General features: G+C 46.5%; 1 pseudogene; it reads left to right on the top strand.

Annotated features, from left to right (window-relative positions):
* Positions 1-38: 38 nt before the first annotated feature.
* On the top strand, positions 39-24707 carry LOC105885757 (KATNB1-like protein 1 pseudogene; annotated as a pseudogene).

Here is a 24707-nt window from a genome sequence, read left to right as displayed (position 1 = left end):
AAGTCGCCTTTACCGAGTCAGGCCAAGGAGAGGGGGGTTCTGTTTAGTTGGCTGCAGCCTCCTTTGCTGGACATACCTAAGTGAATGGGACAACTGCCAATGAAGCAGCAACCCCACCCCACCCCCACTTGTCCCCATCTCTCCCCCTCCCCCCAGGCCCTGGAGCGGTGGTTCCCAGCACCACCCCACTCACGGCACAGAACAGTCGTGGAGCTCTTAGGGACGTGGATTTCCAGATGCCACTCGGGTATGAAGAAGCTCCCCCCCCGTGTGACATGGATGTCCAGCCAGGTCTCTGAACAGCTCTTGGATCAGCATTCGCCAAACTGTGTTCCATCGTTCCGGGAGCTACTGGACCCAAGGTTGTTAAACAGTCGTCTTGATTGTGGGACCCCTCATTTCTCAGCAGCTGGCGCACTTTAAGAACCTCAAATAGGTTGGGACAGCGGCTGGAGAGGAATATGTTATACCATATTTTCTAAATATATTGACCATAGAATTAATCTCTCTCTCTCTCTCTCTCTCTGGTGAAGCAGTTCTCAAGACCATGCAGCACACGCAAGCTGCTCTAGAAGCTCAGGAGGAGGGTGACCACTGAGGCCCAAGCTGCAAGAGTGTGGTCAAAGCAGGGCAGGCTCCCTCCCACCAGCCGCCCAGGGATCAGCATTTCATAGAGAGACCTCGTGGAGACAGGCAGCAGCCTCGGTGCATGAAACCTAGCTGGGGGGGTGCTCCCTTGCAGAGCCAAGGCTTCCTAGGCAGCTTTGAGGCACCTGGAGGGGTGATCACCCTCTCCCCAGCACGATGCTTCCCACTGGAACAAAGTGACAAGCCTGGCTGGAACACTGTGATGTGTGGGCCCCAATGTGAGGGGTGGGATTATTATTTACAGAGTTCTAGAATTGAGCAAAGAACACCTCCCCATCCCTTCATGCTTGCTTCCTTGGGGTGCTTCAGAGAGACCTAAATTGGGTCCACAGAGCAGTCACAGGACATCAACACATGCTTGTTGCACTCAGGCTCGAAGAAATTGCAAAGGAAGCCAACTCAAGTTGCATCCCTTGCAGGAATCTGCTTTGGAGGACGATGGCCAAGCCCTCAAAAGGTAGCAGCTAAAAGGAGACTCGTGTCTATGTTCCACATGGTGCATGTCAACCAGCACAGAAGTTGCTGGAAATCAAAGTGATGACTACTAAACTTTGCCAAGTCCCCTTTCCTGTGCCCAAGGCAAGGCTGGGAAGAGCAGCACAGGGTGCTCCAGAGATCTGCAGGGCAGGGCTGGGGACTGGTGTGGATTAGACTCCCCCCACTGGGCTTCAGAAGCAGGTTGCACAGCACCCGGCAAGCCAGCTGTGAACACCCAGGCTACAACTGACGCTGAGATGGGGCTTTGGGCCTGGAAAAGATTAAGGGAAGGAAGGAAAGATTGTAGAAAGAACAAAAAGGAGGATGAGAGAGATAAGAAAAAACATGGTGCATTTACTCTGTGCTGGGTGCATTTAACTCTCACCACAACCCCATGATGTGAGGATTGTTACTCCTGGGATAGCAAGACATAAATAGGATGGACAGTGGTCAAGGGACTTGCCCACACCACAGGGCAGGGATTCTAGCTCCTTTCTGCCTGGCTGCAGACTGGGCGCTGCGTGGGAGGGAAGAAGGCAGGACGGGGGCACAGAGGAGATGCTGGGGGCCAGACCTGCAGAGACACTGGCTCACAGGGCCCAGGGAAAGAGGAGGGTTCCTGGGGTCTCAGGATGGGAAACGGAAGGAAAAAGGGTGAAGTGTCAGTCTCTCCAGGGTTGAAGACAACAGTTTTTTAGCTTCTAAGTTGGGGGCTCTAGACAACCATGTTGTGTTTTCTCTGGATTCTTCTCCCTGGAAACGCGTGCTTTGTTAAGTTACACTCTTTCTTATTGATGTTTGTCTCTCTCTGTTTATTTACCTATTCCCTTGGAGCTGCCAGGAAAGGCTGTGGCCTGTGGCCACTTTTCCTCTGAGTGGGCTGAGGGACTGGAGTGGTGGGAGCGTCCCCTGGGGGGTCTGGCCCACCCACCGCTGCCCGGACATACAGGGAGCTTTCCGTGTGAGCAGCCGCCCCTGAGGCCTCTCCACAGATCCCAGTTGAGCTCTGCAATTTCCGAGAGGCCACATGCTACTCCTTTGCCAAACGGGCACAGGATCCTGTGGCTGGAGGGGTAATTGGAAATGTGTGGGCCAGGCAGATGCCCATTTACGACAAGGGTGGCAGTCTGAACAGCCTGAAGACTTTCAAAATCAGGTAAGGAAACGTCTGCGCCACCATCCCACTGTTCCTCGACTGTAACCTCAGGCTGGAGGGTGCTGGGGGGGCACACTGGTGGGGGCATCCCTCGCCCTGAACCCAGGCGGAGGCGGAATCCCAGCCCCGCCTGCACGCCTGGGCACTTCCCGCTTTCTCAGGGCGGGGCTACCCTGGTGGGGATGCTGGCCGCCAGCTTCTTCCCTCTTTCTGCTGCCTCAGTGTGAAGCGACTGGACCTGCGTCTCCCATCTCCCGAAGGCAGGCAGGAAAACAAAAGTGAACACAGACCTGGGAGGAAGCAAGTCACCCTGGAGGGGATCAGCCATGAGCAAAAACGAGAATGAATTCTCCTTCCCGTTCCTCTTGGCCTCTCCCCCGGGTATTACTGAAATCGGGGTCAAGAGGTCATATAGTTCATAACCCAGGACCCATCCACTCCAGGAGACTGTGGGGCCAGGGGGAGGTGACCCTGTGCTCTCCCCTGGTGGCCTGCACTGGTGCTGTCACACTTTCCATCAGCCACAAAGCAGGCTCCCCCACCCCTTCTGCTTTTTATCTTTCAATCCAGTCTCCAGTTCTTTGCTCATTTTGTCAGTCTGTGAGAGGCGGAAACTCTTCTCTGGGCCACGATGGTGTCCACTCCCTCAGCACCCTGAGAAATTTGGGATCTGTTCTGACGTTTTTTGAGGTTCCTCACCATCAAACCCTTGTCAATTGCTATTCTTTCAAATTCTCTGAGTTCTTTGAACTTCTCATCTCTATTTATAAAAGCAGGAATTCTTCAATAAATTAATAGCATAAAAATAAAGGGGTATTATTCTAAATTTAAAAAGGCATAAGAGATGTAACAACCTAAGGTAATGAGCACATTGTATTTATACCCTGATTTGAACAAACTGACAGTAAAAAGACATTTTTGGGGCAATCTGAGAAAATTGACTAGGTAAAGGTATTAGATGACACCAAAGAATTGTTGCTAATTATGTTAAGCATGATGATGGTGTTGTGGTTATATAAGAAAATATCCATATTTTTTAGAGATATCTACTGAAGTAAGGGATAAAATAACACAATGCCTGAAGTTTGCTTTAAAATACATTAGCAAAGGATAAAAGAAAAAGATGAAATGTTGATGGCAAAATCTGGATGATGGGATATGGAGGTTCACTCTACTTTTCTCTCTACTTTCATATATGCTTGAAATTTGTCATAATGATAATAAAAACTATGAAACAACACTAAAATATGAATGTAAGCTGAAAAACTATAAAATATTGGGGTCCCAGATATAAAATGCCATTCATCTATGATCAGTTAAAATATTTTAAAAATCTGTGCTTGAAAAGTAATAAAACTGATTCAAACATATATTATAAATTATACTTTAACTTAAAACCTATAATGGTAGCAAATATTTTAATGTTGAGATAAGGCTTTTTTTTTCTTTGAGGATAGGTTCTTCTGATTGGCATTTGTGGTTTTTTTTTTTTTTTCAACATAAAGTACAGCCATATATCTAATCTACAATTTTTAGTTTTAGCTTCTTAAAAGGGAAATAAGAGGACAAAGGAGATATGGACACTATATGGCAATCTGACTGCAGACTCTATTTCTTAATTATTTTTCACCACCACCACCACTTATATACCAAAATTCACTGCAAATATTTTTATGAATTTACCTTTGTTTACCCTTAATTTAATTTGATTTTAATATAATGAACAACTCCCTTTGCTCTTGCACTTAATTGATTTAATTAATACTCAAGTAAATGGCATTGTTACGTTTAGAGGACTATTGCCATAAACAGGCCTGGGCAAAGTGCAGCTGCCAATTGGTAAGCATACTGCTCAGCTGGTGGGAGCCAGAGCATATGGTGCAGCCTTCTAGCTGAGAGGCCTCAGCCAGCACAGTTTACAGGGAGATAGAAAGTGCTATGGGTTGAGTGTATGTGTCCCTCCAAAATTTATATGTTGGAACTCAACCCCCCACGGTGATGTCATCAAGACGGGGCACCCTTCAGAGGTGATTAGGCCATGAGGGCTCTGCCCTCATGCATGGGATTGGTGCCCTCATAAAAGGGATTGAGGGAGAGATTGTGGCCTCTTGTCTTTCCACCGTGTAAGGACACAGCAACGAGGAGCCACCTTGGAAGGAGAAAACAGGCCCTCACCAGACACCAGATCTGCTGTTGCCTTGATCTTGGATGTCTCAGCTTCCAGAACTATGAGAAATAAATTTCTATTATTTATAAATTACCCAGTCGAAGCTATTTTGTTATAGCAGCAGGAATGGACTAAGACAGAAATCATGATTAATATAGTGGGCTTAGAGGAGGTCAGTTTAGAAAACTTCTTTTCCACTTGGAACAATCTGAGTTAGCAGACTGAATTCTCATCTTACATCAAGTTCTTTGGGTGATGGGTCCCTGGCCAGGATGTATGCTGAGCCTGGAGAAGACCCAACGTGGTGCTGCCGGCAGACTTGTATTCTACCCACAGGGACTGTGGCCAGAACCCGGGAGACAGCAAACCTGGGGAAAGGGAAGCCAGGAGATGAGGTACGGAGGGTGAGTTATTTAATCCAGTAGTGCTGGCTGCTGCCCTTTCCTCTCTAGAGATTAAATTTGTTCAACTGGTTCCCATGGTGAATTTATGCTGAGAATGAGGCCAACTAAAACCCAAGCCTTCTCCATCACAGCCTCTTCTTCAAAACCCAGCTGGTCTCCCTGGGGTGAGACTGGGAGTGGCTGTTTGTCTCCCTCTGCCAGGTGGTTTGGCAGCCATGTCCTTACAGGACTGAGTGGGCTCCTGTGGGAGCAAGAGAGGGAACAATTATGAATCACAGAGTGTCAGGGTTGGAAAGAGCCTCAGTGGCCTCTACTCCAACTGCCCCATCACACAGATGAGAAGATTGAGGTCTAGATAAGAGGGTATGACTCTGCACCCACTGGACCACCACACTGAGCAGGCTCAGCAAACATAGCTCTGCTATTATGTGTTTGTCGCGCCCGCCTCGCCAGCAAGGAAGACGCGGCAACCGGAGTTCTTCTGACAGTGCTTTAATGGGGTTCCCTTTAGACTTACATGATGCGGAAGACCCAGCCCGGCAGCGCGCAGGCTGCTATATACCCCAGAAGCACAACCCCTAAGCTGGGATAGGCCGCTCAGCTGTCGAGCCACCAAAGCATTAGTCCATAGCAGGACCCTTCGTTTGCATGCTCGCGCCACAGGGCAACCGACAATTGCGCGTGCGCTGAACTTGTTTGCTGCTCTAGGCAAAGCCGGAAACAGGCGCCAACTTGTAAATGGCGTTGACACCGCGCCCCACATGTGTTAATTTCAAACTTCTGCTCCCAGTTCTCTGCAGCTCAGGGGGACACTCTATGTGGCTGCAGCAGAGTGACCGCTGAAGTACTGACAAGGCAACTATGGAAGGTAAGAGAGACTTACTGCTGTGTGGGAAAAGCTCTTCAGTGACCATGTAGCCTGAAGCTTTCATTTTGTGGCTGAGGACACCAAAGCTCGCAGCAAGTTAGTGACGGAACTGTCTGAAGCATGACCTAGGACAAGCAAATAAATTTTAAAACGCTGGAAATTCATCAGTTGAAATGCATAATATCCAGGCTCCTACAAGTCCTATATTGGCTGGGTTAGTTTTATCTCATGCATCTCTATTTCCGGTGCCTGGCCCAGATACAGAGTAGGATCTTGATAAATGTCCTTTAAATGAAGTACAAAGCTCATCATTCATATTAACACAGGATATGGCACAATATATATTCCAAAAGGAAATTAATGTCAACAAAACCATAGCTGATTGAAGGTGTAGGAAGTGGGTGGGATTTTGAGAGACGGGTTATGAGGGTGGGAAGTGGGAAGAGCATGTTCTTGCAAAGGGAATAGTAAGCCGACAGGATGCAGGGGGCAGTGACCTTGGGGAGCCTAGGAACATCCAGTTGGCCACAGTATAGCATTGGAGCAGGGGAGTAGGGATGGCGGGCTTGTCACCGAGGGCCTAGAACTCTTTGTCCTTAATTCTTTGGCAGGCGAGAATTCTACCACTGAACCACCCATGCGCTTGTCCTTAATTCTTTGGGAGATTCTGGAGAGGTTTACAGTTTTGAGGAGGGGAAGGACATACGCAATCCATTCTTAGGAACAAAACATTGCAAGAAGCTGATATTAAGTTCAGACACAGGAATTTTACCCACTTTGTCCAAATGCTCTGTCTCTATGAAGAGGTTAGAAAAACACTGGGGACGGGCTTTCTTGGGAGATACTTTTGAACCATTGCAGCTGCCAGGGAGATAAGCGTCCTTATGATGGTTCTGGTGATCCAGGCCTATTTGGCTCAGGAAGTCAAGGATGCATGAAGATTAGACACGCTGGAGGGAAATGTTTGCTAAACATTCTCCATTCTTCAGAAGAGTTCAGGCTCAGTTCAGATGTGGGGCTGAGGTTTGAGCCAATGTTGATTTTTATCAGCACCTGTTTGCTACAACTTTAGAAAGAAAGGTCCATTGCATTTGTTCTTATGCCAACGGAGGAAACAATGGCCAGTTATTAAGCATCTCCTGTTAGGCACTTGTGTATATTTTCTCTAATTTTTTCAGCAATGTTGAGGGGTGGTTTTAGAAGTGTGTGATAGCTGTTGTCTTTGTCCCACAAGCTTTTCCTTTACCCTAATACTGGTGGCCACGTGACCTGGGCCTGGCCAATCATGATCACTCATCCCCTGGCCACAGTGATTAGACCAAGGAGTGGGCAGGAGACCCAACCTGCACCAATCACAATCCTCTCCTGAGACTGGTCCCTTGATGCTGGGAAGAGAGAAGTACTTTCTGCTGAGGTTGCTAAGCTCAGGCCATGGCGGTTACCTGACAACTGCGCTGCAGACCTGCCTCTGCCCCTGCCCAGCGCTGCTGCCTTCACTCTCTCACAGGCGTTGTTCCTGAGCGTTGGCCCGAGGAACCTTCCTGCTTGTGTGTCTCATCTCAGAGTGGTCTTAGAACAACCAGAGAGCAGGAGGATGAGGAGGAGGAAGAGGAAGAGGATAGTGGTATGGATGGAGCATTTTTCCCTTCACTGCACAGTATAAGTAAAAAATAAAAATACAAGTATTTGGGAGGCCCTCAGAGTCCATCCAGCATCCAGAGGAAAGCTCCTTTCCATCTGCTGCCAGGGGTGAGTGTTTCTAGGACAGGTCAGGGGGATTTTGGCTAAAGCCTGGCAGGGTGGCCCAGGTGGCCTCTGAAGGATGCTTCTAGTTTTGAGTTTCCAGCAATTCTGCTTTGCATATCCAAGAGCTGTTTTGACTGGAAGATTTTGGAGAAATTTACAGTGGACACGCATTGAGATTCAGCGCCTTCTTGCTGAGTGGACATTGGTGACAAATGCCTCTAAGCTAGCAGGGACTATGCAGGCCCTGGCCAATCTGCCAACTCTGGACACCGTCGTTGCTCCAGCGCTGACATGCTTGCTGTACTCAGGTCAATGCTGGGCAAATCTGCAGCAGGCATTACAAAAGCTAAGACACATTTAACCATCTCCAGAGCAGTCACAGATCCTCATAGCAAAGCTAAGTGGCCAGGGGGCCGGGGCCACCCCACACAGTACCCTCGGAGGGGGGAATAAGCAGGCTGAAACCAGCCTGCACTCTGCTCGTCAAGCCCTGTGCCAGGGGACACTGTGTCCAGCTGGAAGACCGGATGCCTTTCTCCAATTTCATGCTGACTAGTTTCTCCCTGCCAAGAGCACACTTCCCTCCATCCGAAGGAAAAAGGAGCATGAGTGACTGCCAAGGACCAGGACACACCTGTGATGGACAGGTTTGTTCACAGTCCAAGGGGCAGGAAGGCTTAATCTGCTTTCCCATTAAACAGGGTGATTGGATACCACAATTTCCCAATGTCATTTCAGTGACAGAAAGGATTTAGAGCATGAAGGAAAGAACTTCTTTGTGTGTATATAGCTTTTCATGCAGAAAGTTTACAGAGTTTACCTGTAATCTTAGGTTACAATCAGACAAAACGATTAGGGCTGGGCATGTAGAGTTTATCAAAAAGCTTAGAATGAGACCAAAGAAGGGCAGATACAATTTTTGCTTTCCTTTCTTTTATGCTCATGTCAAAATGTACACACTGGTCAACATCTTGAAAACTCTCCAGTGGAGGTAACTCCACCCTCTTGTGCCACAACTAGAAGGTGGAGGCAGGGTCTGCCATAGGATGCCAGCAGGACTTCATGGCCAGGGCCTCTTGGTCACTCCAAAGGAGCAAACAGACCCCATGTTAGAGGCAGTTACATACCCTGCAGTGGGACATGGGCTGCAGGTTTGGGGGTTGATGAGAGAAGTTAGCCTGTTTGTGTCCCAAACCCTTGTTCTGAGGAGGACAGGACACACTAGAATCAACGAGAAAAAAAACTTTGCCTTGACTTGTTCTCCAATCTATTTGGTTTAATAACAACAACAAAAAAATACATAGAGTAATACCATAAATAAACAGGTTAGCCTGAATGACAGGCCCAGTGAGTATCACTTGCTTGGGCAATTTTAACCACTCTGCTTTTGAGTTTAACGTTGCCTTTATGAGCAACTTCTTTCTAATGGGAAAGAAAAGCAGTGAGTCACTAACACCTTAGCAAGAGTGAGTTGGTCATCTGGAAGCAGGGAACAAGAGGAGAGGTCTTGGAGTTGTCTGGAGGTTGCAATGATGATTGACAGGGACCCAGAAGCGAAGAGGAAGAGAGTGTCTTGCGGGTTTGTCACCATCTTGCAAGATTCCCTTTTCCATGAGCTTGTCCAGGGTTAAAAGAGCAGGCTATGCTCAATCTCAGCCTCTGTTTTATAGCCAGTGTGTTGGGAGATGTGAGTTTCCTTGTGTCTGCACAACAAGGGTGTCTCAGACTTCTTGACAAGCAATGCCTCCCATAGGCCGATGCTCCTGCGTCATGTTTGGGCTGCAGGACCAAACCAGAATCTGGGAACAGCCAGCCTGACTGACAACCAGACCTCCCTGAGCAAACCTATTTTGAATTCCAAAGCTAGTGTGAAGCGTCTAAGAAAATAAACACAGGTGGAAGTAACCATCAGAGGGAACACAGCTGCTCTGTTTGTTCTGTGGGGGTAGGTACCTAGAGAAAGCCCTCCTCCTGCAAGCATAAGCCTTTAGGATCTGGAGAAAAGAGGCAACAGAACAGCCATAGAGTGTGTGGCTCTGGATTAGTTGGACTCCTTGTGTTTCCAATTTTTTTTTGCACAAAAGACTCTTGATCATGTGGCAGTCTACCCTTTCATCCACCCATACACTTGCCTGCCCATCCACCATCTATCCATCTGTCTGCCTGTTATCCACCCACCTGTCCACCCACCCACCCCCCAGACACTACCTGATGCCCATTCCATGCGCCAAGCTAGGGACAGCCGGGCACACATACCCATCTACTTACTGGGCAGGCAGGAGGTAGGGCTTTCTCTCTGGTAAAGGACATGACTGACAGACATAATCAGGGCCAGTAAGATGCCGGATAGCCCAGAGATAAAGAGCACAGACTCTTGAGGAAGCTGTGCTTTAGTCGTGATTCTGTCACTTTGTAGCTGTGCAGGACAGTTACCTGGCCTTTCAGTGGCTTAGTTCCCTCCTCTGTAAAATGAGGGACTAATAATAGTTCCTACCTTACAGGGTTGTTGTAAGAATCAAATGATGCCCTGAAGGTAAATGCTCAGCACAGTGGCTGGCATGGACAACGTGCTCAGTGCGTTTTAGCTAGTAGTGTTACCGTGTTTCCCTGAAAATAAGACAGGGTCTTATATTTGTTTTTCCTCAAGAAGACACCCTAGGGCTTATTTTCAGGGAATGTGTTGTTTTCCCCTCAAAGCCTCAGCTTGCAGCACGCACAGGGTGGCCGGGACCTGACAGGGAGCTGACCTTGTTGGTGGGGCTGCCCGCACCTTTCCGGTCACCTCTGGGATAGTAGCTGTCACGATGAGGCAGATGAGAAGGGCTGCTCATCTTCTTTACCACTCCGCAATGAAATGCATGGGTTGTGCAGATGCACTGCGTAGCCACGCCCATCACTAGGTCTTATTTTCGGGGTAGGGCTTATATTGCGCAAATGCTTAGAAATCCTGCTAGGGCTTATTTTATGGGTAGGTCTTATTTTCGGGGAAACACGGTTAGGAGCAGGACACCTGAAGGTCCAGGGAATTCTGCAGAGTCTAAAGAGGCAGTGGGAAAGGGGAGTTTCTTAGGGGCAGAAGGATGCATCAGAGGCCATGACCAGGCTCCGGGACACTGAACCAATGCCCAGCCACTGGGCGTGGGTGGAGTCAGTTGGTGGGGGAAGTGAACACCCAGGGTTTTCTCCATCTATTTGTTTCACGTTCCCAGAAGTCCAGCAAGGGCTGAAATGAACAGTGCTGTAGAAAAGGGCCAGGGGAGGAAAGCCAGGGGAAGGGGGACGTCCCCAGAAAAGTAGAGGGAGGGAGGTCCAAAGACCCAGGAGGCAGAAATCCTGCAAGATCCTAGTAGGGGGCACACCTTCAGCCAGGAGAGCTGCTGAAGCCTTGAGGGACAAGGCTAACAGCCCCCGAGCCTGTGGCACCCTGGCTCTTCTCTGTTAAATATCCCCCCAAGGAAGCAACTGATAAAGGGAGGGTCTAATAAAGGGGAAGACAAAGGCTGCATCTAAGGTAGAGAAGTTCCCGTGGCCAATATGGCGACTTCTGCCAAGTCAATGGAACATCTGGAAGGAGAGACCCTAGGCAGGAATCAGGCATCTGGGCTATGGAGAGGCCAGATGGTCCTGTCCCTGGCAGGCTTCTTTTGGCCCGCTGGTCCCTGGAATGTGGGAGTAGGGCTGGGTTGGGGGAGGATGCCGTGATTAGCAGGAAGAGGCTCCCTCCAGTCCTGGGATGGGGTCCGGGAAGCACGACTAGAACAGGTGGGGGTGAGTGAGTCCCAGCAGAGCAGGGCAGGAAAGGTCCTGTAGCCACTGTGGGGGATCTGCCATTAAATGTCTCTGGGACTCTTTCTGTATATCTTGAAGGTGGAAGGTAAGTGTCTGAACACCCCTTGCAGACAGCAGTGAGATCCACCACCAGAGCTGAGCTGCCTCCATTTCCCACGGTGACGCAAAGCCTGAAGAGTATTAGAGACCCAGAAAGAAGGAGAGAAGAATGGCAGGGGAATTCCTCCGGCTGGTCCTGAGACTCTGAGCTGGGAGCAAGACAGGCCATGGGGGAGGTGAGGGCTTTTTCCACACTTACGTAGTAGAAAGCCTCACTGCTTTCTAAAAGACCCCCCAAAGGCGCTGGGACAAACCGGCCAAGCTTGTGTAGGATATGCCGCATGCATGGCACCCAAAGAGTCCACCTCATCCTGAAGACACATCAAGATGGGTTCAAATTCTGAGTCAGAGGCCTGAGGACAATAGGCGCCTACCCTGGGATCTCTGCAAATCCTCAGGAGGCTTGTCTGTGGTCAGCCTGGGCACTGCGTTCCTGCTCCTCTGAATTAGTTCCGTTTCTAACTCAGCCCCCCCCAGTCTGCAAATGGTGTTTTTTTGCATCAAGGTGACCCACTTGTGGACCTTGGCCTTTTCCACTAAAAAGCTGTTTTCCCCAAACCTGAGTGAATACCTGTGAAACCCACTCTGCTGGAGGGGTAGGAAGCAGGGAAGGGGTTACATCAGAGCAGAGCAAATGACTTCAGATTCCAAAGCAGACTTCCCAGTTCTTAGCAGTCTGTTGGCCTTTCAACCACACGGCTTGTCACCTTTCTTCTTTCTCCACCCTCCCCTCTCCACAACTAATCTTTTCTGCCTTCCCTCATCCCCAAGTTTCCATTGAATTTGAATTTAGAGACGTTTAATTATCTTTTTTTTTTTTTAATCCAGAAATAGTCCCAACACATGTGAGTTTAATTATCTTTTAATGACCTTGTCTTCAGCTAAGTTACTGTTCAGGACTCAACCTTCTAACCCTAGATGTTTATCAAGGTCTTTTCTTTAACAAAGATAGTCCCTTCTAAGAGGGAGCTAAAATAATTTTTTTCGCATCATTAGGCATGAACAAAGACTACAGAGGACAACGGACGCTGCTTTTCTTTACTTACCTGCGAGTGTTACTGAAAGTTCGGCCATTTGTCCACGAAACCAAATCAGAACGAGGACAAGGAATTTGAGGAGGAAGGAAAGACCTTACTTTGTCAATAAAGGAGGAAATGTGGTAGACCTTCTAGTGTCAAAATCCCAAATTTCCCAAAGGTAGGCAGAAATATAGAGCTTTTAAAGGGAGGGTTCTCAGCTTCAGGTAATTACTGTGGTTAAATATTTTCATTGGTCCCATCTCTGCCAAAAACAAAGCCTGTGAACTCTGCCAGCCACCCACATGGAGATTCTAACAAAAGACTTAACCTGCCTCAGGGATGCAGGCCAGAATGCCGTTCCCAAAAGAGTAGGGGAAGTTTTCCAGGCCATTCCCTCTGTTACATATTCCCCACTCTCGATATTTTCCTTCCATATCTATGGGAGGAGGAGTGACCACTCTGTTACAGGAAGAGCTAGGACTTAGCCCCAGTGGAATCTGTGAAGCTGATTCAAGAGGCAAAGTTTGAAGGACAAGGTCTTCTTCCTTCCCCTACCTGGGAAGTGTTCTCCATGCCAATGGGAGAAACCATGTTCTTGACTTTATCTTCTTCAGAGAACAAGGAATGACTCTGGACTGGGCCAGTGGATGCTCTTTCCAGATCAGATGCTCATCAAAGCAGCCAACCCTTGACCTAAGTCACCCCAACAAAGGTATTTCCTTTAGTAAAAGTCAAACAAAAATTTAACCATCACTAGAAAAAAAGGGAATGAAGTGGTTCAGAATAATTGTTATGACTATTGTCTTGCTAAGCTACCTTGAAAAAGGAAGTGGACCATCTGTCCATCCCCTGTCCATTCACCGTCCACCCTAAAAAACACCCAAGAGAGCAGAAGGAACTTGGTTGCTGGCCAAACAGGCTCTATATTGAATACCTTGGATACGTGATCCCATTTAATCTTCAGAAAGAATCTTCAAAATTTCTCCAAGAGATTTATCTCCATTATATGGATGAAGAAATCAAGTCTTGGAGAAGTGAAGGGACGTGTTCAAAGTCTTAACGTCAGTGAGAGGTAGAGGTTGATTTGAACTCAGCTTGCTCTCCTCCAAATCCTAGTGGCTTTCTATTATTGTCCCAATAATAGAAATAATTGTTCCGAAGTGGCTGCATGTGCAGGGGAGCAAAGCTGAGACCAAGAGGGAAAAATGCCCCCAGGACTGAAGAATGTAGAAAGGAACAAAGACACTGAGATCTGGGAAGGGCTTTGCAAGGACAGTCTTTGCATCTTTAGTTCTTAGTTTGCCTTTGGTTCTTGGTAAGGCACCTTTGGAGAAAAATTTATCTCAGCTGAACAAAAGGCAAAGCCATTTTGTTCCTGTCTTGTCCTGCTCATGCAACTTGTCCTTTAACATGCCCCATAGAGTCAAGTGTGGGAGCAGAGCTACAAGGACTCGGAGAATGACACTGTCACCCTAGTTACACCTGTAAGCCAGGTGCTGTGCTAGAATTTATAGCCACATTTACTCCTCCCAGCAGCATTTTGAGGTACTATTGATTGGCCTTACTTTCTAGGTAAGTAAGCTAAGAAAAATTAACAACTCAATGATTAATGATATAGCTAATCTATACCTTCTCTCGTCTGTAAACACTCTTTATTTAGAGCTATTAATGCCCTCTACCCTTCATTATAATTATCATGCCTTTTCCCCTCAAAATTATCCCTTGGAGTCATCTTAAAGTCTTTACAGAATACTCTACAGGGCACTCTTTCGATCACTTTATTTTCAACAACCTTTTCTTTGATGAGCACGTGTTAGTCTTAAACCATCTAAAGCAATGCTAATGTGGGATTTTATGAAAGACTGCTGGCAATACAGGAAAGAAGGAAGCAAAGACATCTAACACACATTTGGCAATTATTCCTGAGGATCTGACCCCTCGACTGTTAAGTGTTGGCAGTCACAGCAAACAAACCATGGAAGATCACGTTAGAGATCAGCTTTACTATGTACCATACTTTAAAGATAGGTGGCAATCTTAGGAGATCACAAGTAGGGGAGGGATTATTGTGGCTTGGGGTAAAATCTGCAAGCATGACATCATATTTAGATCCAGAAAGTGCTGAATGTCAAGCAACGCAGACGGGTATGAAAATGCTATGCTCTAGAAAACGTGCTTGAAGCTTGGCTCTAGTGAAGATCAAGACACTGACGTCAAAGGTGCGTTGGAAGAGTTCGATTAAAAGTACTGCGCTGTGTGTGTGTGGGGGGGGGGTAAAGAAAATATGTAAATATATAATTTAAACTATTAACACATTAATCAGTATTTATAAATTAATAAATATCATGTGTGATTTTAAGTATGTATAAGTAACTAAAATAATGCATTAACTATTATGCACCTACATTTGTCTATTTCATTTACATCTTGATATGTTTTTATAGCGACAAATATAAAAGTCAACAAAATCTCTTCTTAAGAGCTCATTGGGTAAATGGGGATGCCCTAACAGCTGGAGTCACCTCACATGCGGTACTTTGTCTTATATCCACTGCTCCACTCTTATGGAGGTGATAGCTACATTTTAGCTCGCACATGGTTCAGCCTAGCAAATAGTCTGTCCTCAGTCAAAGGTTGTTGAATTGTTGCTGTTATTTTAGAGACAAGAAATAGAGACTTCAATGGGTTAGGAGACTTGGGCAAACCACACAGCTGATAATGGGCAGAGCTGGTCCTGTAATAGTGTCCTGACCTCCCAGCCAGGGTATAAGCCACTACACCGAGCTGGAGTGCAAGGAAACGCTTCCTCTTACCCCACTGGGAAGAGAGCACAGGGCAAAGACTTTACAAAGCTTTGGCTCGGAAGCCATAGTTCTCTAGAAATATGTGTCATTCCTGGATGTGGCCACTACGCGGGGCAACGCCTCACACACATTAAGTTTGGCCTTTTGCTCATTTGTTATCAATTAATGATAGCAGAACTGGCAACATTTGATCCCTTGGGTTAGAAATCTCACTTTTTTTTTTCTATTTCAGACATTATCTCCTTTTTCTCACATTCTTCTCAAGACATGATAGCGACACTACACACTGCTGATGCACTGCACGTAAGAAGAGCACTTCCCAAGAGCCCTTCACAGAGGACAAGCTCAGTGGAACACTTTGCAGCTGAGTGGCAATGTAAGAAATGCTAGGGAAAGGGTCTTGGGAGAACAGGCTCTGCAGCAAGGTTGCTAACGCTGCAAGTCAGCGTACGTTCTAATCACTGACGTTAAATTTAGTCACAGAGGAAGTTTTATTTCAATCATATTTTATTAAGATTTTGGAGATAATAGTCCCACAAGTTTAAGAACGTGGCCTTCAAATATTGTTACTGAAAGTTTGGCACTTGTCCCCGAGGAGACCACATCAGAAGAATGAGGACAAGTGGCTTGAGAAGGAAAGGGAAGTTTATTAGTTTGCCAGCAAATGAGGAAGATGGAGGTTCTCATCTTAAAGTACCATCACCCTATCTATAAGCAGAAACACAGAGCTTTTAAAGGGGAGGAGGTTCAGTGTTAGGTGACTGATTGTTATTTAACTATAGTCTGTGGTCCTGATCAACCCCATCTCTGACCCCATCTCCAGCAAAGACAATCTCTATCTCTGCCCAGACAATTCCATTGAGCCATCTCCTGTCTCCCATGGTACACACACACAAAAAGCAAAGAAGATGGCCGGGCGCGCTGGCTCACGCCTGTAATCCTAACACTCTGGGAGGTCGATGGGGGGGGGGGATTGCTCGAAGTCAGGAGTTCGAAACCAGTCTGAGCAAGAGCAAGACCCCATCTCTACTATAAATAGAAAGAAATTAATTGGCCAACTAATACATATAGAAAAAATTAGCCGGGCATGGTGCTGTATGCCTGTAGTCCCAGCTACTCGGGAGGCTGAGGCAGCAGGATCGCTTGAGCCCAGGAGTTTGAGGTTGCTGTGAGCTAGGTTGACACCATGGCACTCACTCTAGCCTGGGCAACAAAGCGAGACTCTGTCTCAAAAAAAAAAAAAAAAAAAAAAAAAAAGCAAAGAACACTCCCCTTCCCTTCTGATTACTGGCCTCAGGTAGGGATGTAGATTTTAATTCCCAAAAAGAGTGGTTTTAAAGAGACAGCTCCTAAAACATTTTACCTTTGTGCAGGCCATTTTCTCTATTACAATATCACTTTAAGAATTACACTGTAAAGAAATGTTCGCATTCCCTTAAATAAGAAATGTACGGAAGACGTGAGTGTGTTTAAATCTTCCTCACTCCTGGGCAAGGAGTGAGGAAGTGACGAGCTTTCACAGGCTAGGTCGTCTCTGGGGGAGATCACGGCGTAGGGAGTCAGTTGTCAGTTATTTTCTGTCTTGCTGCCTTCCCACCGTTCAACTGATCAAAAAGTCTTTGAGGGTCTCCCAGCACACTCCCTTCTCCCTTCCTTCCCCTCTCTAGCCCCGCACTGGCTCTCAGAGTCTCCACCATAGACATTCCTCCTGCAGCCTCAGCTGGGAATGGCTCGTCTCCTTTGAAGGGGTCAGGGCCCAGAATGTTAGGTGGGAAGAGACTTCAGTGGATCCCTTGGTGCGAGCCCTTCTTGTGCGCGTGGAGAAGGGCTCAAGGACCAAAGGCCTCAGTCTTCAGGAGGGACACACCAGGACAGACTGAGGGAGCCACGTCTGGGCCTCTCAGTGCCCTTCCAGAGCTCAGGAGAGCAACCTGCATGGACAACCCCGACAAAAGGGGTCAGTCCTAGGGATCAAGGGGCCACCCTGCTCTTTATCTTGCCCCCTCCCCCCAGCTGGCTCCAACTGCCCCTCCAAATCCACCTCTTTGGATGGGCCTGGGCGGCCTGCTCACTGAGGCATGTCTATACCAGAAGAAGGTTCCAGATTCAGGCTGAGGGTAGGGCCAGGCGAGTGCTCTGACTTGTAGAGGATCGCCCGGGCTCGATCCTCATTGCCAAGAACATTTACAGCGACTCCTTTAAGTGTCAACCTTCGAGTTACCGCAAACTTGCCGTTTCAGAGAGACCAAAGGATTAACAAAAGACAGTTGTTAATTCTTGGCACAATTTACAATTTGTTGGCATGCACACACCGTTCCTCCCTTCCCTAATTTATATGCGTGTCTCATTCATAACCATAATACTTCAGTGGGGTCTCATTGTTCCTGAGACAAAGTCCAGACCGTCACAGGCCCTCGAGGTGGGGCCTTGCTGACCTCTCCAGCCTCACTTGTACCCCTGACCCTTTTCTGTGCACTTCAGCCATCCTGTCTTTTCCCTGGGGGAGGCCTCTCCTCATCCCTCGGTCCTAAGCAGGCCCCACTCCCCCTTCCCAGTTACAGACTGTCTTTCAACCTGGTGATTTCTGAAGGACTCATGTAATTGTAATCGAGCAGTTAATTGAGTATCAGCTGTTGGGTATTTACTCCACATCACGTCAGCTCCCAGCGGGCAGGGACCACCTCTGCCTTATCCCCCAGGAGGGGGCCGTGCCCGCATAGGTGATGGGTAACAGATAGTTGTTGAATGAAGGATGGGAAAGGTGGGGGCGGGGTGTCTGGGTGAGCGCTGAATTTGGGGAGGGGTCTGCCCCAGGCACGCAGCCTGGGTGGCTTACAAAGGCAGCCAGGGACAGGGCGGCAGGCCAGCTGGGGAAGGGAGTATTTCATCTCCGCCGTGGAGTATTTCATCACTGGACCTTGGACATTCCTGCTGGCCAGGCTCCTGCAGTGCTGAGTACAGAGAAGCCCCTGGAATGTAGCTTCCTGTGTTCATGTTTTTCTGAGAAACACGAGATTTGAAGGAAAAACAGTTTAGGAGGAATACAACATTCTTATATTACTTGAAAGTCTGGGAAACACTCAGGGGGGACAAGACAAGTTAGAGTGGCCAAACTCATTCTTCACCCTGCACAGCCCAAAAGGGACCCTGGTCACCCATGGCGTTAGGGTGTTTGTGGCTCCAGTTGAGAGAACTCTGCTGGCTTTGGAGTAAGAAAGACGTGGGTTCAAATCTCTGTTTTCCTGCTTGGTAGATGTGTGAACTCAGGCAAATGACAAAACCTCTCCTTGAGCTTCAGTATCCTCTGGTATAAAATGGGCATCATTCCTGGGTTAATATCAGAACTAACAGATCATAAATGAAATGCCTACATGCGGCACCATAAGTAAACAATAGCTAACATTACTGCTGGTATTATTACTATGCCAGCTCCTGGAGGGGCTTTGGCCCTGATTCCTGTAAATTTTGACCGTCTTTTACTGGGGATTAAATAATAACTCACTGTGAAGCAGGCCATTAAAGCCGATAGGAAGTTTGTTTTTAAAATAATAGAAAACGCCTTTCTTTTAACAGCCCTTTAGTCCCCTTCAATCCAACTACAGCGCTCATTCAAAAACCTTATGTTTAGGGTTACCTCCTGCAATTAGCACTCTCTCAGCTTGGCGGGAAGAGAGGCCACCCTGGCTCTGCCATCCCGGAGACCACAGGAATGGCTGTGCGTGCAGGTGTAGGGCCCAATTGCCAGGTAACGTTCGGAAGAACACACGGAGGTGGGCATTCCTGAGCGATGAGTGCGGTGCTTTTTGTTTGTCCGCTCCTTATAAGGTGCGAGTTATCACTGGCCCTGCAGAAAGGTCACTGCTATTTCTCTTTCCTCAAATGGCTGAAATCAGCTTTTTCTCTCAGAAGGGTGGGGCAGTGATTACACAGGCTAAATATGCCAGTGCTTCACACATCCAACTATGAGGATGTTGACAGACCCTTGCGACAGAGCTGGGTGTTTGGTCTGATCTCAGGGACAAAGCAGAGACCCTAGACGCTCTCAGGAGACAAGCCTCCCCCACCCCCGACCCCAAGAGGCAAGCCAGCCAGAGGGGTCACGTTTGCAACCTGGGGACAGCCACGAAGTCAGCAGGGTAGAGAAGGAGCCGGAGCTGTGTTTTCCTTCTGTCACAAGCCTTTTGTTCCTCCCTTCCCTTTCCCTTCACTGGCAGGTAGTCCTTGAGACTGCTGGCTGCTGGGAGAAGCAGGGAGTCCAGAAAGAAGTGACACTTTTCCTTCTCTCAGAAGGATCAGCTCTTTACACCTCACAGAGCAAGGATGTGGGTCCCAAGGCCGCCCTGCGGTCTCTAAAGCTCAAGCCTCCCTCGCCTCAGCTCTGTAGCCCCTGTCCTGCCACCTCCCGCCCTTGGGGCCCTCGCCACACCGTCTCACGCCCAGAGCATGATCCGCGCTCACTGTCTGTGGTCCTCTGTGGTTCATGTGCTCTCCCGGGCGCTAGGCTGGCTGACCACAGGCTCCTCACAGGCAGGTACTGTGGCTGCCACTTCATCTGCCACACTGCAGGGCTCAGCCTGAGGCCGGGCATCAAAGGGTCGCTGGGTGAGAGCTGGGATGGATTGTGGGGAGGTGGACTAAGTTACAGAAACCAGAAAGCTGGATGATCCCCTCCTCTCTACAGCTTGTTAAGAATGAGCCCGAGAGATCAACCAGCCAGTTGAGAGCGGGTTGTTCTAAGGCATCTAGGTCTCCTCCACCCAACACTTGCCCCTAAGTGTCCTTGGAGCTGAGCAGACTCAAGAATTCTACTCTCTGTTCCTCTTACAGGAACTTTCTAGATCTCCCTCCAGGCCCATGGGAGCCCATCAGTGCAAAGGTGCTTGCTGGACTGAGACATCAGTGCAAAGAAGTGGAGGTACCGTCTTGCCCCCAGGAACGTTCTATGTCTTTCAGAAGTGAAAACACACACCAAGAGGTACCTCCGTGCCACCCCCATCCCTCTTTCTTCTAACCCTCATGCTGTTTTAAAACTTTTATGGTCTATCTAGTTTTCTGCCGTTACTTTCCACAGCATGGAAACTAAGATCAACTTCCCAATGTTCACTTTCTGGTTCTGTGACATCCTTCACAGACCTCTGGTCTTCGTATGGGTTTTGTTGTCAATCACTGTAGGAGCAGATAAGAATAACAGGCATGGAGAAGTTGCAAAGTCCCCAAATCTTTACTTTTCTCCCCTGCTGATGGAAGTGAAATTGGCACACTTTTCCGGACAACAAATTGGCAATACTGCCTTCAATGGTTCATGTGTTGTGGCCCTTCCCTTTCCCCTCTCTGGTCCTTTGCGACCTGCATGTGGTGCCCCGTCCACAGGCGAGCTCCCCCCACAGGCCGCGCGCTGGCCCTGGGCGGGCTGCCGGGTGCCAGGCTGGGCTGAGCTGCCGCCCTAGCACGAGGCACTAGTATTGAAGAGATTATGGCATCTGAAACCTCCACGTTAAAAACTGGAACATTTGTAATAATATTGAGGAACATTCCATTGATGTTCTAATTTGACTAATAAGAACATGAAGGAGCTTAAAAAATCTCCAAACAGTTGGCTGCTTACATAAACAGAATGGCTGGACAAGCTGTGAAATGCCCCGATAAACTATGTAACGGTATCTATAGCAGAAAGAAAGTTCGTCATCTTTTTCCAAATCCCAAGTCAGTGCCCTAGAAGTGGGGGCTGCAAATCAAGAAAACGAACTGGTTTGTGCAGACCACACATTTCAAAAATTAGGATAGTTGAATGTATCTGGTCAACTAGAGTGATTCTGGTTATTCACAGCCAGAAAGCTTATCATCAAAATATAGTGGGGTTTTTTTCTGAAATTTCTCAGGACCATGAGACAGTGGCACAAGTTTTGCAGAGCTCGAATTTTAGATTGAATGTAGCTTTAGCTTTGTGGAGAAAAGGAAGAATGAGTGAAGGTGTAGCTTATTTGGTGAGGACAGGAGATCTTGGAGTTGGGTAGACTGCCGTCCTCTGCTCGCCAATAGTTTACAGGAAGGAAAACAGTACACCCCATGTGGCTGCTGTGTAGACTGAATACCTCCAGTACACCTGCTACTTAAAAGCAAATTTGAAGAATATGTAATAGTTGATTTAAACTGACTTCAGTCGGTCATAACAAAGTGGTGGTCAGGACTATATCAAAACAGAAATGATAAATTATGGAAATACAAAACAATTCGGTGGATTGTGGGAACAGGAAAACCATCTTACTTTGGTTCCAGGATATACTGGTAATATAGCTACAGATATAAATTCTTCTTTAGTACAGTGGCATTGACAGATTTCATCTAGTAAAGAGTGTTTGGTTATTCAAAATATCCCTGGACTGTGTGATTTCCAGGAAAATTATCTGAGAATTGTGACCTATGGAAGAAATCAAAACTACCTTTGTCTTTAAGAAGCCACATAAAGAACCCACTAATGAAATTATAACAGTCTTCTTATTGAAGTGGAAAAATATGCAACAGGAGCAGTTTCAACTACAATGAGGTGAAAGTATACTATGAAGATCTTTCATGTGGGGACGAGAGGAACTTCCCCTTCACCCCAGAAGGTTCTCTGAAAGATCAACCCACAAGAAGGCGGATTAGTAAGAGAAAGAGGTTTATTTCCCACATGCAGAGGGAGAATCACAGAGTGATCACCCAATATCCCAATGGGGTCCAGAAATTTATATACCCTCATTTTAAAGGAGTGGGGGGAGATGAGGAATATAGGTAATTCTGTTTAGGGGCAATAAGTGGTTACTAGGGAGGATGAGTGGATGGGAGGAAACAGATTGACTTGTAAATGATTCTCTTTGGAAATTAAATTAACCTGAGAGACAGGAATTATATTTGAAATGATTTGGGCCAGGTCTGGTTGCATTCTTAATCTTCTTTCCTGCCATATAGTGAGATACCAGGGAAGGGAAGGGAAGGCAATTGTTCCTTTTGACAGGTCCATCTGGTTTTGTGCAGATAAGAGGGAAAGCCCCTTCCAAAGCCTATTGATCTATAAGGGGTCTTTAATTCAAAATATTCTTTATACCAAGGAGTTAAATTCTGGGGTGAAATTTCCTGAGTTCCTTCATTTGACTTTGCTGCATTTGGGATTTATATGGTTATTTGGTTACATTATTTAAGAACTACTGGGTCTCAATGCAATCCTGTACATTGCATAAGAATATAATTTACACTACGTGAAAAAATAAGACAGGGCATATTATTGGGAACCACAAAGACCAATCCTTATTAATTTTTTAAAGATTATGTTTTATAAGACAACACTTAAATGTATGCAGCTATTTCCTTATGTTGAAAAGACTTTGAACATTTAAAATATTATGGCAAGGCTGGGTGCAGTGGCTCACGCCTGTAATCCTAGCACTATGGGAGGCCGAGGCGGGCGGATTGCTTGAGGTCAGGAGTTCGAAACCAGCCTGAACAAGAGCAAGACCCCAGTCTCTACTATAAATAGAAAGAAATTAATTAATTAGCCAACTAATATGTATAGAAAAAATTAGCCGGGCATGGTGGGGCATGCTTGTAGTCCCAGCTACTTGGGAGGCTGAGGCAGGATTGCTTGACCCCAGGAGCTTGAGGTTGCTGTGAGCTAGGCTGACGCCACGGCACTCACTCTAGCCTGGGCAACAAAGCGAGACTCCATCTCAAAAAAAAAGAAAAAATATGGCAAATAATCGATATTAAAATTGTTTTGTCTGCATTGAGTTATTGTGCATGCATAATGCCTTAATTATTGATAAGCCAATGTGTTATGATACCAATATCTGCTTAAAAAAATTTAAAACCAACCATACTTGTGGCATGATGGAAACCATGGAACTGAATCAGGGGTTTACATTCATGTAGAATGTTGTTGTTGAAATTTATTCTACTTCATTTTTAAAACCTGAGAATATTTTTAGTATCTCTGATTTTTTTTGCCAGAATGACTGTGTCATGTGTGTATATGTTATTGTTAACAATAAACAGTGGTTCATGGCCCGCTGCTCAAGGGGAAGCCAATGCATTGAGACAGCAGGGGTTACAGCAGAAAAAGAGTTCAGTATCACAGGCACCATGCAAAGTGCTAGGCAATGGGGTCTCCTAATTGGCTGGGTTTGGGGCAGAACCATAGGGGTGTATAAATCATCTTTGCTGAATCCACTCTTGGGTGGGGGTCACAGGACCAGTTGAGTCAGTTCCTCGGTATGGGCCTCTCATCAGGGTGGGTCAGTTCCAGTGGAATACAGGGCCTGGAAGACATCTTAGAAACCAGCCTTAGGTTTCACATGGGTGATGTGATCTACGGGACCAAGGAAGAAAGATCCCTGAGTAGTAAGCAATTATAGGAACACAAGCTAGGGAACAGTGGCTGGTTATATATATACATATTTCCCTTACCACAGTTCCCACCTTGTGGCCCTTTATTCATTTTATAAAGGTGGTTTCATTATCACTGTGTTCAAGAAAAACATTAGTAAGTATTTGTGTGAATAAATGCTTAACTGTAAATGTCCATGGAGTTGGCTAATTTATATTCACTTTTTATTGTATACAGATTTCTAATACTTTTGGTTCTATATAATTTAAGCTCTCTTCCTTTGAATAAATTCACTATTCTTTTTAAAAGTTCATCTGCTTTGGTTAGTCAATCCCTCTGCAAAATTGGAAATGAACAGAAAAATACAAAATACTCAGAAACACAAAGATTTATGCACAATGATGTTAAAACAGAAAAAAACTCTACTATTATTTTGAAACTTGAAAATGATGTCTTTAAAAATGTTTTAATGATATGAGAAAATGCTCAAAATATAATGTTAGGTGAAAAAAGAAAAAAAATGACAATACATATTCTCAACCACAAAATTATATGTGTGTGACTATATATAAGTTTGTGCATGTGTGTTATGATATTAAAGAAAGTATGCCAAAATGCTGACAGTGCTTTTTTATGAGTGTTGGGAATATAGGCAATTTTTATTTTCTTTTTTGGGATGTTCTGTGTTTTCCAAAATATCTATAATCATAGTTTTCTCTGTAAGAAGAAAACTTCACATGAAAAGAGAAAGTGAAAATAAAAAAGCTTGTTTAGAAATGTCCTTATATAATAATCACTAGCATAAAACAGGGTGATTACTGGGTGCAGGTGCTTTACGCAGATCTCCCGTGTGGTCTTCACGACAGCAATGGGACGCGGTCGTTAGTGCCCTTGTTTTCTAGATCTAGAAGATTAGGGAGGGCGAGTCTGTTATTCAAAGTCACACAGGTGATGTCACATCTGTCTGATCCGACCTGGGTCTCACAGACGTGTGCTAAGAGCATCTCAGGCACAGGCTGCTCCACAATTCCTCGCCACATGCAGCGCTCACACACCACAGTCTTGACCCCAGGGCAGTGTGAGCAGCAAATGAAAGTACTTAGGTCCAAAGGCCTTGATGTGTCTGTCTATGGTGCTTTTTATTATTTAGAGACAGAGTCTCACTGTGTTG

The sequence above is a fragment of the Microcebus murinus genome, chromosome 2 (genome assembly GCF_040939455.1).
Source record: "Microcebus murinus isolate Inina chromosome 2, M.murinus_Inina_mat1.0, whole genome shotgun sequence".
Lineage (NCBI taxonomy): Eukaryota > Metazoa > Chordata > Mammalia > Primates > Cheirogaleidae > Microcebus > Microcebus murinus.
The sequence above is the reverse complement of the archived record's forward strand: the minus strand, read 5'-3'. Positions and strand labels throughout refer to the sequence as shown.